Raw genomic sequence first — 17,065 nt, 5'->3', positions numbered from 1 at the left:
GTGCTCCCCGATACAAAGATTTAACTCCACATTTTCCCTTCGATAAAGGTACCCACTTCCCTGCCTCCGCCCTTCCTTCTCTGCCCGACAAATGGAAGTGTCCGGGTGTGCCCTGGAGAGAGAAAGTTCACTGAATTATTCAAATGATTCAATTCAGTAAGGCCAAGATTAAAGGTTTGGACAGTGGAAGTGTGGGGCTTTTCCCAGGACAAAAATCCGTCATTTCCCCAGGCCCGATCTCCACACCCGCACTCTCTTCCTCACCAGTAACCCAAGACTCTTTTTTAGCTCAGAGCGGAGACCATGGTGAAGAAGATGGGGATGGGAGGGTGAGCGTGGTATCTGAGCACCGCCTGTTGAACTGACCGGGGATCAGAAAGATACACTCCAAAATGTGCCAACGTGCAGGACATTCACTCTCAAACACACTCGCGCTCATGGATGCCAGCCTGGCTGTCGCCAGGTTCTTCTTCGAAATGGAGGGCGACTTTACTAAAACAACACTGCTTCCCCTAGAGAAGGCCAGAGCACAGGCCTGGGAGTCAGAAGGACCTGGGTTCTAATCCTGGCTCTACCACATGTCTGCTTTGTGACCTTGGGCAAGTTACTTAACCTCTCTGTGTCTCAGTTACCTCATATGTAAAATGGGGATTAAGTCTGTGAGCCTCTTGTAGGACAAGGGCTGTGTCCAATCCAATTATCTTGTACCTACTCCTGTGCTTAAAACAGTGCTTGGCACATAGTAAGTACTTTCCAAATACCACAAATATAATTATTATTATTCCCCTCTAGACTGTAAACTCAATACGGGCAGGGAACCTGTCTGATAATTCTGTTGCACTGTACCCTTCCAAGCTCTTAGTACAGCGCTCTGCACGTAGTAAGCACTCGGTAAATACCATCGATTGAGTCGACCCTGAATCATTTTAGAATTTACATTATATATCAGTTCTTACTCTCTCTCAAGCCACATCTAAAAGTCCCATCTTCAATTCCATAGGATCATCTATCAAGTTAATTATTTTCATTTGAAGATAGCATCCTGGGGAAAACAAGTCACGTAATTCACAACTTGGCCTGCCAAGGCAATAGATGGATACAACAGTATGAGAGAAAGGCACCTAAAGAAACGGTGATATATTTATGTAACAGCCAAGTAGACCCAGGCCTAAATTGGCAGATTTTGTTTCCCCTCTTACTCTGCTGAGCATCATCCTTCAAGTTGGCTCCACTTTCCATCTCAAGAGAGAAAGGAGAAGTAAAAGTGCTCACCATGGCCATTAGGAGATGTTTTTTTCCAGCTGATTGTGCTCAACCCGAATGTGATATGAACTGAAGGTGGCAGGCCCCATAAATAAAACACTGTTGAGATTGGAAATCCATGTGCTTTCTCATGCTAATGCCACAACTTCCGTGAAAAGTTGTCGATTCAAGGGAAAATTTTTAAAGGTGAAAAATAAAACTCTAATTCAAATATTATATTTTGTTCCACATGTTGCCTAGAGAGGTGCATGCTGCTTGTCTACTGGATGACCTTGGGCAACTCACTTAAATTCTCTTTGCCTCAGTTTCCTCAATCATAAAATGGGGATTAGATACCTGTTCTCCTTTCCCCTTAGACTGTGAATCCTGACAAGGCTGTGTCCGACCTCGTTATCTCGTATATCTGTATCTTTAATACAGTGCTTGGCGCATAGCTTAACAAATATCACATTCAGAGGGGTGGAGGTGTAGTCAAGGGCATGGGAATTAACACTAACAAAAAGTTTTGTGAGTGACAGCGATGGAAGCCATAGGCCTCAAAGGAAGAGAAGATCAGGGAGGAGGTGGATAGGGAATGTATCTATTATATTGTTGTTTGGTACTTTCTTAAACTCTTAGTACAGTGCTCTGCACACAGTAAGTGCTCAATAAATATGATTGATTGATAGAGAGAGGAGCAGAAACTCCTCTAACTTCCAGATCAAGTGTTGTAGTTTCAGACCCTACAATGATCCTACTCAGCTTAGGCAAAGCAGAATTGTGGAAAATGAGGCTACCTTCCGATTTCCACCCCCCTTTGGAGGTAAATTTACATCTTGGGGGTCTTTTAGGCTCTACTCAAAGGACCCAAGTCTCCCATTCAGGAGATGGGAGCTCTGCCCACAGGGCCTGAAGCTGAGCCCTGACATCTCCGCCCCTGTCCTCTCCCCCCTCCCTTCAGGCTCGCATCTCTTCCCCCCTCCGGGACATCTCCACCTGGATGTTGGCCCGCCACTTAAAACTCAACATGAGCAAGACTGAGCTCCTCATCTTCCCTCTCAAACCTGGTCCTCTCCCAGACTTCCCTATCACCGTGGATGGCACGACCATCCTTCCCGTCTCTCGGGCCCGCGATCTCGGCGTCATCCTTGACTCGTCTCTCTCGTTCACCCCACGCATCCTATCCGTTACCGAGACCTGCCGGTTTCACCTTTACGATATCGTCAAGATCCGCCCTTTCCTCTCCACCCAGACGGCTACCTTACTGCTACGGGCTCTCGTTATATCCCGGCTAGACAACTGTGTCGGCCTTGTCTCTGACCTCGCTTCCTCCTCTCTCGCCCCGCTCCGGTCTATTCTTCACTCCGCTGCCCGGCTCATCTTCCCGCAGAAACGATCTGGGCCTGTCATTCCCCTTCTTAAACAACTCTAGTGGTTGCCTATCGACCTCCGCTCCAAACAAAAACTCCTCACTCTAGGCTTCGAGGCTCTCCGTCACCTTGCCCCTTCCTACCTCTCCTCCCTTCTCTCTTTCCACCGCCCACCCCACACGCTCCGCTCCTCCACCACCCACCTCCTCGCCATCCCTCGGTCTCGCCCGTCCCGCCGTCGACCCCCGGGCCGCGTCCTCCCGCGGTCCCGGAACGCCCTCCCTCCTCACCTCCGCCAAACTGATTCTCTTCCCCTCTTCAAAACCCTACTTAAGACTCACCTCCTCCGAGAGGCCTTCCCAGACTGAGCTCCTCTTCTCCCTCTACTCCCTCTACCACCCCCCTCACCTCTCCGCAGCTTAACCCTCTTTTCCCCCCATTTCCCTCTGCTCCTCCCCCTCTCCCTTCCCATCCCCTCAGCACTGTACTCGTCTGCTCAACTGTATATATCTTCGTTACCCTATTTATTTTGTTAATGAAATGTACATCGCCTCGATTCTATTTAGTTGCCATTGTTTTTACGAGATGTTCTTCCCCTTGACTCTATTTATCGCCATTGTTCTCGTATGTCCGTCTCCCCCCATTAGACCCTAAGCCCGTCAAACGGCAGGGACTGTCTCTATCTGTTGCCGACAGTGCTCTGCACATAGTAAGTGCTCAATAAATACATCCAGGTGGAGACATCCTGGAGGGGGGAAGAGATGCGAGCCTGAAGGGAGGGGGGAGAGGACGGGGCGGAGATGTCAGGGCTCAGCTTCAGGCCCTGTGGGCAGCGTGGCTCACTGGAAAGAGCACGGGCTTTGGAGTCAGAGGTCATGGGTTCGAACCCCGGCTCTGCCACTTGCCAGCTGTGTGACTTTGGGCAAGTCACTTAACTTCTCGGTGCCTCAGTTCCCTCATCTGTAAAATGGGGATTAAGACTGTGAGCCCCACGTGGGACAACCTGATTCCCCTGTGTCTACCCCAGCACTTAGAACAGTGCTCGGCACATAGTAAGCGCTTAACAAATACCAACATTATTATTATTATTACTATTGAATGAATTGAATGAATGAGCCCCGGCACAAATTAAGCCCTGCACGGAACAGTCAACCTACCAGCTTGGAAAACATTCTTACCACAGTACACTTTTACTGAAGTGGACGTAAGAGAAAAAAGGACAGCGGCGGGATCCCCAAACAACAGCTCTAAGGTGAGCTGAAATGAGGTAACAGGGTGAACAGAAGAAGCGTTTTAAAGGCACGATAAAGAAAAACCTCAAGAAAAGTAGCATTGCTTTGGGCGACTGGGCGATAGTAGCAGGACACAGATCAGCCTGGCATGCTGCATTTGGAAATGAGGTGACTGCCCTAGAACACAGGCCTTGGGAAAGCAGAAACCCAACTTGGAAAACAAAAACAACAGCAGGCACAAATGCAAGGGTGAAACGAAGGGCAATTTTCACACGCACAAAGTTGTGAAAGTGATTGTCAATCACATGTAGGTTTTATCAGCCCCACCAATATATTCAATAAAATTCTCAGTCTGTAGCATTATCTCTGAACTCAAAGGGCAGCTATACATACAGGAATTATTGACCAGATGACTCTTACAAGTCTTCCTTCTTTTTTTTCTTTCCCTCTTTTTTTTTCCCTTTTTCCTTCTAACTTTGGGACCTGTCCTTTTCATAAGTCAGTCAGCTGTCCAATGTGGCCTAGTGGAAAGAGAACACAACTGGGAAACAGGAGATCTGGGTTCTAATTCTGACTTCATCCCATGCCTGCTATGTGGTCTTGGGCAAATCACCTGACTTCTTGCTGTCTTAGTCACCTCATCTTTAAATTGGGGAATTAAATATCTGTTCTCCCTCCTCTTTAAGCTGTGAGCCCTTTGTGGGACCAGGACTGTGTCTGATTTGATTATATTGTTTCTACCCATCACTTTAGGACAATGTTTGTCACATATATGCGAGCACATGATTACGCATATATGGATAGACACATTCTCTTTAGCAGGGCTTGGTTATGTATATTTTTTACTTTTCATGCTCTTACTGGATTTTTGTGTTGAGCTTGCTTCCCATTAGGTTGCTGAGGAAAGGGATCATGTCTTATAATTTCTGTGAATCCAATAATAACAGTAATAATAATTGTGGTATTTATTAAGCGCTCTAGATTGTAAGCTCTTAAGGGCAGGGAACGTGCCTGTTAATTCTGTTGTATTGTACTCTCCCAAGTACTTAATATGGTGCTTTGCACATAGTAAGTGCTCAGTAAATATCACGGATTGACAAGCCCTGTCCTAAAGCAGTAGAGACAATATAATCAGATCAGACACAGTCCCCATCCCACGTGGGACTCCCATTCCAAAGGACAGGGAGAACAGATATCTAATCCCCAATTTACAGATGAGGAACCGGAAGCGTAGAGAAATCAAGTGATCTGCCCAAGGTTGTCCAGCAGGCAGGGGGTGAAGATGGAATTGGAACCCCACATCTGTTCTCTTTCCGCTAGGCCTCATCAGACAGCTGACTGATTGACTTATAAAAGGGCCAGTTCCCAGAGCTAGAGGGAAAAGGAGAAACAGTGCGGGGGTAAGAAAAGAAAAAGGAGACCCGTAACAGTCATCCGGTCAGTACCGCCTAAGATCTACCGATCCGGCAAACAGATCGGAAAAATGAGCACAAGCTCTGAATTGCGGGGAGGGAGAAGATGCTCCGCAAAGTGTAAGAATCTTTGATCTTACCAGAAAAATCCACTCTACCAGGGAGGCTGACGAGGAGAGGAGACCCAGATAAAGGGGAGAGGGGAACTGTGCAGAGCGTGCTTCTCAACACCGTCTGGTCTCCTAAGAAGAGGCCCATTTTTCTGCTGGCCTATTGGATGGCTCACCTGCCAGTCCGGGCTGGATCCCTGCAGTTGCCCAATGGTGGCGGGGAGAGCCTGGCTAAGTTAGCAGGCGTCTGAAACACAGACAGCTGTGCTTTAGAGTGTGGTCCTCCTTTCGGTGTAAAGATAGCTGTACCCCCACCTTCTGTTGACTTGGAAACAAGCTCCCTTTGTTTGACTCCGCCCACCGCAGCCAACCAAAAAAGTCCCCTCCCTGCCATCGCAAAACACCTCCCTGTTTCACAACAGGGAGCCTGGTGGGAGAGCAAGTGCTTTTATTTCGTTTTAAACGGACAGGCGAAGCTTGGGGGGAGGGGGGGAGGGGGGAGGAGAGAGAGAGAGGGGAGCATCGCAACCTCTCCAACCTGGGGGGAGGAGGGAATTTCCTGACTCTGCAGCTGCTCCGTGGTCGTCCAGCGAATCGGACATGCTGATGTGAGCCGGGGCAGCTCCTAGGGATGTGGGCATCTGCACCGATGGAGTGAAGAGGTTGGGGCGGCAGCAAAGCGGCAGCAGCAGCCGAGCAGCAGAGAAGGTAGGCGGGAAGCTCTGCTTCGCCCTGTGCTGCATTTCTCTTTCCCTCTTCAGTCAGGTTGCAGATGGGAATGTCCTCTTTCCGCCTCTTCTAAATCACGGGGAATTGAGGAAGGGGGGGGAGAATCAAAAACGGCGTCCTTAACGCCGAACAATAGCGGAAGGTTTGCCCGGCTGAACGAGTAGCCTCGCAAGTTGGAAATATTGTGCAGAGGAGGGGGGCTGCTGATATGGGGGGGGAGAAATGACCTTCTCGGGGGATTCTGGCCTTGCATCGGCATCTGCTTGCTGCTGCGCCTACCTTCCCCTGCTTTCTCTCTTACCGATCCGTGCACCTCTGATATCTACCGAGGCACGTTTTGCTTGAGAAATATAGGAGCCTCTGTCTGGAGGAGAGGGGGTGGGGAGGGAGAAAAAAAAAAAGAGTCCATTCGCATGGACAGACCGTCTGCATCCAAGGGAGCTGGAAGAGGCTGCAGATTCTAACGTTGCATGAGAAGGCATGCTGGTGGAAGCTCGCCCTGCATTTGTTCCTTCGAAAGGCACACTTCCCTCGCTAAATGTCAAGGATGCTTGGCTCCCAGGAGCAGCTTTTGGGAGCCGGGATGTACCTCTTGTGTGGTTAATGCATGCAAGGAACAGGGAGTGGTATTAAATGAAGATGCACCTGTGGACACTTTTGCCTGCCGTCGGAAGCTGTGCGGTATTAAAGGTTTAGGATCGTTTTACTGATGAGCTAAATACACACACTTACACACACACACAATCCCAATTCAGAGAAATATATAGGCTCTAAACCTGATGAAAAAGACAAGCCAATTTTCAGTGCGTTTTGAGCCATTTGCTTGGTGATGAGCAACTGCTAGCATTTCGAATCAAGTATTAAAAGTGGTGGGTATTGACCCATCATGCTTACAGTTAGCTCTGTCTGATTTTTTTTTTACCCCTCCTAAAATGTGTGTTTTGTTCCTCAACCAAGAGCAGCCGAAAATCTTACAGCTCGCTTATACTGTTGACTCCAAAATTCTGGGTCACACCCTTAGGATGATTGACAGAATTCGTTTTGCCGGAAAGATTGGAGTGGCAGGAATCGGCTGACAATGCCGACGTTTTTGCACTTGGAAAGAGGCGAATTTTCCCGTTTTCTCCGGGCGTTAATTGCTAAAGTCACCGACGGGAGGGCCAGTTGAGTGTTCCTGTCACGGGTAGGTGGAGCGGAAACCTACCCTCGCCCAAAAGGGATGCTCTGAGATCAGGGCAAGCGGATTTTCAGCTGTTTACAGATTCCACTGCTGGGGAGACTGGGTTCCAACCAGGGGCCGGCCTCTGCTATCCTCTGCCCTTGGTTGAGGATGTGAGAGCGTGAGCCTAAATATAGGGGTGCACTGACAAGCTCCTTTGGGAGCAGGGGCTGTGCCTAGTCAAGCAGGAGCTTTTGACAGGCAGAATCTGTCTGGAAGCTGTACAGTAAAACCCCAGGAACACTCCTCCTAGTTACTACTTCTGGACTGGGCCATCTTGTCTCAGAAAAGATCAGTTTAGGTGGTGGACAGAGAGAAGATCAGGAACGTTTTCAGTGAATATGGGGCCCACCGATTAGTGGATTCCTCAAGGAAAGGCACATCGTATGCCTGTTTCTAAGCACCTAGAGCAGCGTTCAGCGTGTTACCGCTGACCAATGACTAGTGATGGTGAAACGCCGGATGAACACCATTGATCGATTGACAGCGATGATGATACCGATGTTAAGTGAGGGAGGCTCTCCCTGGCCAAACCTGCCCATTGACCAAACCTGCACAGCAGACGGCAAAAGGTTGAGCGGTTTATTTGGTGAGTAGACACGGGCAGTCTGGGTAAATCAGCCTTGAATCAATCGGTCGTATTTATTGAGAGCTTACCGCCTGCAGAGCACTATCCTGAGCGCTTAGGAGAGCACCACAGAAGAATATAGCAGACACATTCCCTACCCGCAACGAGTGAATATACCTCATCTGGTCTGGCTCTACATATTACCAGGTAACTGCTCAACTCTCAGTTTTTCCTTGGATGAGATGAAAAGATGGCTTTTGTGGAGATTTTTATTTTGGGCTTTCCTTGATTTTAGGTGATCTAAAATTCATGCAGATGGATGGAGAGCAATGGCAGCAGGACATAATGATTTCTTCTTCCAGGCTAAGTTGAACCACAGCCAGAAGGATAAATCTAGCCTTAGCAAAAGATTGGGGTCTCGTCAAAAGTGGGCTAAGACCAAATGATAATGTTGCATGAGAGTCTTAGCAGTTGGTCTTATTTCAAGCAATTAAAATATTTTTCTGTGAATTCAATTCTGCTCTGCCCTCCAGAAATATCACTGCTATACAACTTTGTGGCAGGCTTCATCGAGATCACCAAACTCAATGACAAGGTCCATTATTCTGCATCGTTCTCTCAGACTTTCATTGGGAAGTCATAAGAGTGATCACTGATGACAGTTCAGTCTCTGTGAAATATGCAGCTAAATGCCTTGTCTTTCCCAGGCAGTCGAGAGGTTGAAGCTACCCACTTCTATCTGGAGAAAAATAACGCACTAGCAATTAATGTATTTTGAAGAAGGGAACAGTCATGGAGAAACTGCCTACTGCCTGGATCAGAAAATAGCTCTCATTCCTTCATTAGGAAGGAGGCTCCGAGTTTGATTCTCTGCTACAAAATTAAGAGGATTATGAATTACTAATTTGGGATGGGCTGTGCTGCCACTAAAACATGTCTCTTCCATAGTTCTTCTCCAGTTAAATGAGAATGAAAGGAAATCCAAATTAGGATTACTGTGCTCACTAAGAGGATAAACTTCAGTTAGGTGTGAGATGCATAGCAGGGAAGCTCTAAATTTAATCAGCAGAGACTCGAGAATTGCTTTTGAGTCTAAATATTAGCAGCTTCTGGGAATCGAGGTTAGAATCCAAGTGTCCTGGTGTAACGGCATGAAGAAGCCCACATTGTGCTTGCCACGGGGCCGTCGAGCTCCCATTTTAGGGCTGTCTCTTCATTTTCAGTCGCTGTTGAGAAGTATGGGCAGAGCACTGAGGGAAAGACTAGAGCTTAAATCTGGGCCGTGGTTCTTCTCTTTTGTACCCTATTCAGGCATTTTACATGTGTAACATAAAAACTGACCGCTGTGAAAAGGTAGGACAAAATATTAGAGATGCATTCTTCCAGCAAATCATTTCTGCTGGCACTGGCTACTGTGTTACGCTCTGTGGCTCAATATAAACATCGTTTTCCTCGTCCTCCTCCTCACAACCAATATTTATTTAGCCCCGCTATATCATCCAGCCTGGAAAAGGGTCGTGGCAATAATCATTCAGATGGTTGAAGTCTTGATTGCTGATCATCAACCTACGTGCTAGGCTGGGAAATATCTCTCCTGCCTCCTCAGACCCCAAATCAACCCAGTCATGGAGATCGATACCCACCCTCTGAGTCTGGTTTTTGGCCTCAGAGGGATGTAGTCCCTTTTATCCTTGGTCTTGGGAGGCAGGAAGGATGGGAATAAATGAAATCTGCAGGTGATTTGCCAAACTTAACCTCCTGTCCTTATTTCCCCTGCCTCACTTAGGTTCCTATCTGTAATTTTATTTATTTATATTAATGTCTGTCTCCCCCTCTAGACTGTAAGCTCTTTGTGGGCAGGGAGTATGTCTGTTATTATAGTGTATACTCTCCCAAGTGCTTAGTTCAGTACCCTGCACACAGTAAATGCTGAATAAATATGATTGACAGACTAACTGCCTGACCCAAGCTTTTACTACAAAAACATTCCGGACACATCACACAGCTCTTCAAAAACTCCAGTGGTTGTCCATCCACCTCCATATCAAACAAAAACTCCTTAAAGCAGTTCATTACCTTGCCCCCACCCACCTCACCTCGCGTCTCTCCTTCTACAACCCAGCCAGCACACTTCGCTTCTCCAGTGCTAACCTTCTCACTGTGCCTCGATCTCTCCTGTCTCGTAACCGACCCCTAACCCACATCCTGCCTCTGGCCTAGAATGCCCTCCCTCCTCTAATCTGACAGATAACCACTCTCCTCCACCTCAAAGCCTTATTGAAGGCACATCTCCTCCAAGAGGCCTTCCCAGACTAAGCCCCACTTTTCCTCTTCTCCCACTCCGTTCTGCGTTGCCCTGACTTGCTCCCTGCTCTTTGCCCTCTTCCAAAGCACTTTTGTACCTATCTGTCATTTTATTTATTTGTACTGATGCTTGTCTCCCCGACTCTAGACTGTGAGCTTGTTGTGGGCAGGGAATGTCACTGTTTATTGTTGTACTTTCTCAAGCTCTTAGTACAGTGCTCTACACACATTAAGCGCTCAATAAGTACAATTGAATGAATGAATGAATGAACCTTTTCCCCATGGCTGAAAACAGTGACTTTGTTTGGCTTAAGTCTCCACCCTTGGTATAGGGAGTCGCAAGCAATGAAATGGCCAAAAGAAGGCAAAAAAAAACCTGAATAATGCACTAAATGGATAATCAGTTCCTAAATAAACAAGATTTGATTGCACATTAAATCCTTATTTAGGATTTAGTTAGGCGAGAAAATGGGGGAGGGGCCAGGAAGAGGGGAAAACCTAGAAAGATGGGAAAGAGTGGGAGAGAATTTAAGGAATTTGGGCGGAGGATTTGGGGAGAAAAGGAGGACAGAGGGAAAGGGTGAGAGGCAGACTTGGCTATTTCTCCCTCTGACTACTGTCACCTCCATCTTTCACCTCCTCTGCTTCAACTTGGCAGAAAGATGGCCCAAGGCAGGTTGGTTCACCCAGGGCTGCCATCACTGCTGCTTTTGCCACTGGCAAATATGGCCTAATGCATAGAGCATGGGCCTGGGAGTCAGTAGGTCATGGGTTCTAATTCCAGCTCTGCCACTTGTCTGCTGGGTGACCTTGGGCAAGTCACTTAACTTCTCTGGGCCTCGGTTCCCTCATCTGTAAAATGGGGATTAAGACTGTGAGCCTTATGTGGGACAGGGACTGTGTCCAAACTGATTACCTTGTATCTACCCCAGCCCTTAGAACAGTGCCTGGCACATAGTAAGCGCTTAACAAATGCCACTAGTGTTATTATTATTATTATTATTAAAATGGTCCTTCTTGAATCATGCCTCAGATGGAGTCACCATCCAGTAGTAAGGTCGTGGCCCACAACTCACCATACAATCTGATCCGGGACATGGTCACCGCCGTGACAAACACCATCACAAGTCACCCTGCCGGTTTCACCCCTGAACGAATAGATGAATGGATGCGAGTTGAGGCCTCAAACGCCCCTCCTCGAACCTGAACCCAGTGAGGGGTGTCTCGTGAAGGGGATGGCAGCAGCAGCAGTGGTTGTCACTGATAAGGAGGGGGAGAGGGCTGGCCAGACTTCTCTTCCTCTTCTTTACTCCACTTCCTACCGAAAGTCTGTCAGTTGTAGTTACTGAGCACTTACTGTTTGCAGAGTACTATACTAAGCACTTGAGGGAGTACAATACAACAACGAACAGACACAATCCCTGCCTACAATGAGATTACAGTCTGGAGATGAGCTTACAGTCCAGAAACGAGTGTGCAGCCTAGAGGTCACACTTGTTGCGTGTCCCCTGGTTGGGGTTTAATGTCCCCTCCCTACCCCATTTCCCTCTCAGGGTCACACCTGGAGAGTTTCCAGTACTCTACCAGTCTTGACTATGGGAGGGAGAGTCAAGCAGAGACCTGTCCATTCCTAGCTTGGGCGGTGGCTAGCGAGCGGAAGGCAGTCTGCTCCAAGTCAAAACTCACCCGTGCTGGGCAGCAGCAGCATGGGAAAGAGTCGAGGGTAGAGACGTAAGTTTACTGCGCGGAAGAAGGGCAATGGTAAACCACTTCCGTATTTTTACCAAGAAAACTCTGTGGATCCACTACCAGAACGATTGCAGGTGGAGGTGGGACATTCTGGGAGAGATGTGTCCTTGGTGTCGCTATGGGTTGGAAGCAACTCTGGATAAGACAAGACTAGACAACCCCCACAACCCCCAAGGCTTAAAGTGGGATCCTTAATAGATCTCATCATAGGTATTTGGGGGCGGTGGGATGGGATCCCTAAAATCATGAGAGTCCCACTAGTAAAGGAACCGCCAGGTCAATATATGAACACATCTCGCATTCCCAGTAGACGCAGTGAGCGTAGAAGCCATATTTAGTGCCTACTTTGGGCAATTTATGGTATTGGGTGCTGAGGAGAACTACATAAGAGATATAAGACAAGGTCCCATCCCTAGAGGAGACTACAGCAACAATAAACAAACACATACAAAACATAAAAAGGCAAGAAAGGATTACCAAAAAATGATGAATCCTAGGTAGGGAACTCATCAGCATTAAGCAGAATGGATGATAGCAGGATAGTCAAGGATTGCTCTATGTAAAGTGGAATAAGGAGCACATGAGCGCTTCGTATGGTGCTCTGCACATAGTAAGCGCTCAATAAATGCCACTGACCACACGCAAAGAGGACAGAACGGACTCCTTAAAAACAGAGTGAAATACCCTCAAACAATAGGTGGTATTGCAGCAGATTATTGTAAAACATAAGCATCAGACAGACCAACCGGCCTGGCACATGGCAATCGGAGATCGTAAGGTCCTTGAGGGCTAGGACCTTGTCTTTACCTCTGTTGTACTCTTCCAAGTGCCTAGTCCAGTGCTCAGCACACAGTAGACACTCCGATAGCAATGACTGATTCAGACCAGTTCCTTTCCTTGATCTCAGGTCAGGAGGGTGAATAAGAAAGAGGAGTCAAGAGATTCCAACGTTGTGTTCAGGTGGGACAGGAAGGATAGTGGCAATGACAATAATGATGGAAAGCTAGTAAATGGAGATATAGGAGGGAAAATGAGGGGTTCAATTTTAGAGGGATTAGGTTTGACCTTCCGCAGGGCATCCAAGCCAGATATCCTCAGAGACAGAAGGAAATCTGAGATCAGCATGCAAATGAGAGGTCCAAGTTGGAGCTGTTTGGCGAGTCATCTGCATAGAAGTGTTACTGAAGTATGTAAGTTGATGTACTTCAGAGTGAATAGGGTGGGAGGAGAACCAAGGACAAAGAACCAAGACCCATGGGATCCTCATAACTAAAACATCAGAAAGGAAGAGGAGCCAGGAAAGGAGCATCGGAAAAGTACGGGGTAGTTCAGTAGTAGTGTTGCTGTATTGCCAAAGATCAGTCTCTAGATCACCAGCTTCCTACCAACCCTGAAATACCTCTCTTGGACCGCCAACCCTCTAAACCGTCATCTTATCCATGTCCCTCTCCCTGCAAAACTGTTCTTTCTCAGCACAGAGACCTCCAATCTTTAGGCTGCCTTATCCCAAGCCACCACAGCCATCTGGACTCCCCACCTACTGTCTCGCCCCTTGACGCACACATCCAGGCCCCGTACACCGCATTCTCCACTGAACTCAACTCTCTCGCTCTCACCACTCCCCACATCCCTCCCTCGATCTCTTATTAGAAACTCCCAGCTCTGGATCGTCGATTATTGGAGTGTATTGAGTGCTTACTCTGTGCAGAACGCTGAACTAAGTGCTTGGGAAAGTACAGTACAATAGTTGGTAGAGATGATCCTGGCCCACAAGGCGCTTACCTCTACACTCTAAAGGCCCTCTCTCCAATCCATTGCACCCTCCAGCTAACATCCAATTTCCCCGTTCCCATTCCTGTACAAAACCCTGGAACTGGTTTATATACCTGCTGCCTTCCTCTCTTCCAATTTCCTTCCTGACTATAATCTGTCTTCACTCCACTGAGACTGCATTCTCCAAGATCCTCACCAAATCTCATTGTCATTACTTCACTCTGATCTTCACCCTGAGAAGTAGCATGGAAAGGACACGGTCTTGGGAGTCAGAGGGCCTGGGTTCTAATCTCGGCTCCACCACTTGCCTGCCGTGTGACTTTGAGCAAGGCACTTAACTTCTCTGTGCCTCAGTTTCATCGGTCAAATAGGGGTTCAATGCCTGTTCTCCTTCCTACTTTGACTGTGGCCCCATGAGGAACAGGGACTGTATAAGACCTGATTGGCTTGTATCTACCCTAGCACTTAGAACAGTGCTTGATACATAGTAAGTGCTTAACAAAAATCATTATAATAATGATTATTATTCCTTGACCTCCTTCCAGTCACCTTTGACCCTGTGGTCCATTCCCGCTTCCCGGTAACATCAAATCTTAGTTTTCCTGGCATAGTTTTTTCCTGGTTTTCCTCCTAACCTCACTACCCTCTTCTCAGTCTCTTTCGCTGCCACTTTAGGCTCTGTTCCAGGTTCCCAGCCTTCTTACTCTATACTCATTTTCTCAGAGTTCATCCCCTCCCGTGGCTTCAATTATCACTTCTGCAGATGTCTCCTAAATCTGCCTCACCAGTCCAACCTCTTCCCCTATCCCAGTCTCACATTTTCTCTTGTGTGCACAACACTGTCCTACGTACTGGATTCCTCATCTTCACTCCCAAATCCCCTCTACCACCTAACTTTCCCCAAGACATTTGGCACCACCACATTCCTCCCTGTTTCTGAATCCACAACCTTGGCATTATCCTTCATTCCTCGCTCTCTTCAACACCCACATCCAGTCTGTTGATAAATCCCGTCTGTCTTCCCTCCACAGTATTTTCCGGATCCGTTCTTCTCCATTCAGTCGGCCACCTTCCCGGGCTGGGCACACATCACATTCCGTCTTGCATAACTACCTTGGCTTTCTTACTGAGAGAAGCAGTGTGGGTTGGGGAAAGAGCATGGGCTTGGGAATCAGAGGTCGTGGATTCAAATCCCAGCTGCAACACTTGTCATCTGTGTGACTTTGGGCAAGTCACTTGACTTCTCTGTGCCTCAGTTACCTCATCTGTCAAATGGAGATTAAGACTGTGAGCCTCCCGTGGGACAACCTGCTTACCTTGTGTCTATCTCAGTGCTTAGAACAGTGCTTGGCACAGAGTAAGCGCTTAACAAATACCACTATCGTCAGTATTATTACTACTCGTTTCCCTGCCTCCAGCCCCTCCCCTCTACATTCTGTTTTCACTGCCCAGCTCATCTTTCCAAACTGTTGCTCCACCCCTGACTCTTCACACCTCAAAACCCTCCAGTGGTGATCAACTCATCTTTGCACCAAACAAACCCTCCTGATCACTGACTTGAATAATAATAATAATGATAACAATTGTGATATTCGTTATGCACTTACTCTGTGCCAGGCGGGGGTGGATCCAAGCAAATCGGGTTGGACGTGGTCCCTGTCTCATGTGGGACTCATGGTCCCAATCCCAATTTTACAGATGAGATATTTGAGATCCAGAGAAGTGAAGGGACTTGCCAAAGGTCAAACGGCAGGTAAGTGGCGGAGCCAGGATTAGAACCCATGACCTTCCGACTCCCAGGCCTGTGCTATCAGCTCTCGTCCCCTTACCTATCCACAGTCTTCTCCTGTTACCTCAGCGTGCACTCCCTGTTGCTCCCGAGCTTATCCTCTCGTGGTGCCTTGTTCTTGACTCCTCTGTCTTCAGTCCTTGGTTCGTGCCTCCTGCCTGGAAATCCCTCCCGCTTTGAATCCACCTGACCACAACTCTCCCTATCTTCAAAGCACTTCTGATGTACCACCTTTCCAGAATATAGTTTTCTTCTCCCCAAGCCACATCTTCCTTACTATCATTTCAGCACCTCTGATCTTACAACTTCCCATTTCCCGCTTGTACAAATTGATTGACAGTGATTCAAGCACTTCTTCCTATTTGTAAATTAGTTTATATCTCTCTTCCCTGTTAGATTGCAAGGTCCTTGTAGACGTGGAATGTGGCTACTTCTGTTTTACTTTCCCAAGTCTAATACCGATACGTGGCTTAGTGGAAAGAGCATTGGCTTGGGAGTCAGAGGTCATGGGTTCTAATCCTGATCTACCACTTAGCTGTGTGACTTTGGGCAAGTCACTCAATTTCGCTGTGCCTCAGTTACCTCATCTGTAAAATGGGGATTAAGACTGTGAGCCCCATGTGGGACAACTGATTAATTTGTATCTACCCCAGTGCTTAGAACAGTGCTTGGCACATGGTAAGCGCTTAACAAATACCATCATTATTATTAATATGAATGATTGATTGAATACTTTACTTTTTAGTACAGAAGACTCACAAATACCAAAGAGGATTTGCACATGCAGAATTTTGTAAATTAATTACTGGTAAAGTGAAAAACGCTTGTAAAGAACTCAAGTATTTTAGCTGAGCATATCATGATCTTCAGGGGTTCTACTCTATGAGTTTTCTGATTTTACATCTATTTTACTAGGAAAACCGACTTGAAACATGGACTCACCAGTAAATATTGGTGTATAAAATCATGTCTGTGACGATTCTTATTTAATATGACAGCCCTATTAGCAGGACAATGGCAACAAAAAAGAATTTGTTAATTTCAGGAAAATATATATGCATCAATCAGTTGATTTTGTTCATCACTTAGTGTGTTTAGAGCACTGTACTGAGCACTTGGGAGAGTACAATAGAAAAGATTTGGTCGACATGTTCCCTGTCCACAGGGAGCTTGCGGTCTAGAGGACCTTTTGAAGACAAGAGGGAGTTTGGTAGTGAAGGTGGAAAGACTCCCTCTAGTTCCCATGAATGCAATAATTCTCACTTCTGATATTTCAGTAATGAGTTTTTAGGAACATACCTGTTGATATTAAAGAGGGACTACTGTGCTCTTCTTTTGAAACCCAAGCTAGAAAAAGGTTTTAGGAGAGAGAAAAACAAACAAGAGGCAGTAAAGTTTGGACTACTGTGCGCAGTTCTGATCATCATATAATAAAGCTGGCAAACGTACAGAGAAGAGCAACAGAGATGTTAGGAGGGCGTGGGGGGATGGAGAATTTTCATACGAAGATAGACTGAAAAGATTAGAACTCTTCAATTGAGAAGGGGTCATGACTAAAATCTACCAAA

The 17,065-nt window shown here is 47.0% G+C and overlaps 2 protein-coding genes and 1 non-coding gene across 5 annotated transcripts in view; 2 read left to right on the top strand and 1 right to left on the bottom strand.

Moving 5' to 3' along the window:
• RSPH14 (radial spoke head 14 homolog) overlaps nt 1–17,065 on the bottom strand; it is a 255,007-nt gene that overhangs the window by 38,142 nt on the left and 199,800 nt on the right. The window lies entirely within an intron of this gene.
• The window catches only part of GNAZ (G protein subunit alpha z), a 185,371-nt gene continuing 174,182 nt past the window's right edge, over nt 5,877–17,065 (top strand). Inside the window, exon 1 of the mRNA XM_029053853.2 lies at nt 5,877–6,074. The gene's annotated coding sequence lies outside the window, so the exon portion shown is untranslated. The remainder of the gene's footprint in view (nt 6,075–17,065) is intronic.
• Nucleotides 11,730–11,862, top strand: LOC114809394. The gene has a single exon (XR_003757181.1). It is a non-coding gene; the product is annotated as a small nucleolar RNA SNORA7 (small nucleolar RNA).

Source organism: Ornithorhynchus anatinus, chromosome 2 (genome assembly GCF_004115215.2).
Source record: "Ornithorhynchus anatinus isolate Pmale09 chromosome 2, mOrnAna1.pri.v4, whole genome shotgun sequence".
Lineage (NCBI taxonomy): Eukaryota > Metazoa > Chordata > Mammalia > Monotremata > Ornithorhynchidae > Ornithorhynchus > Ornithorhynchus anatinus.
Note: the sequence above shows the minus strand (reverse complement) of the source record. Positions and strands in the feature narration are given on the sequence as shown.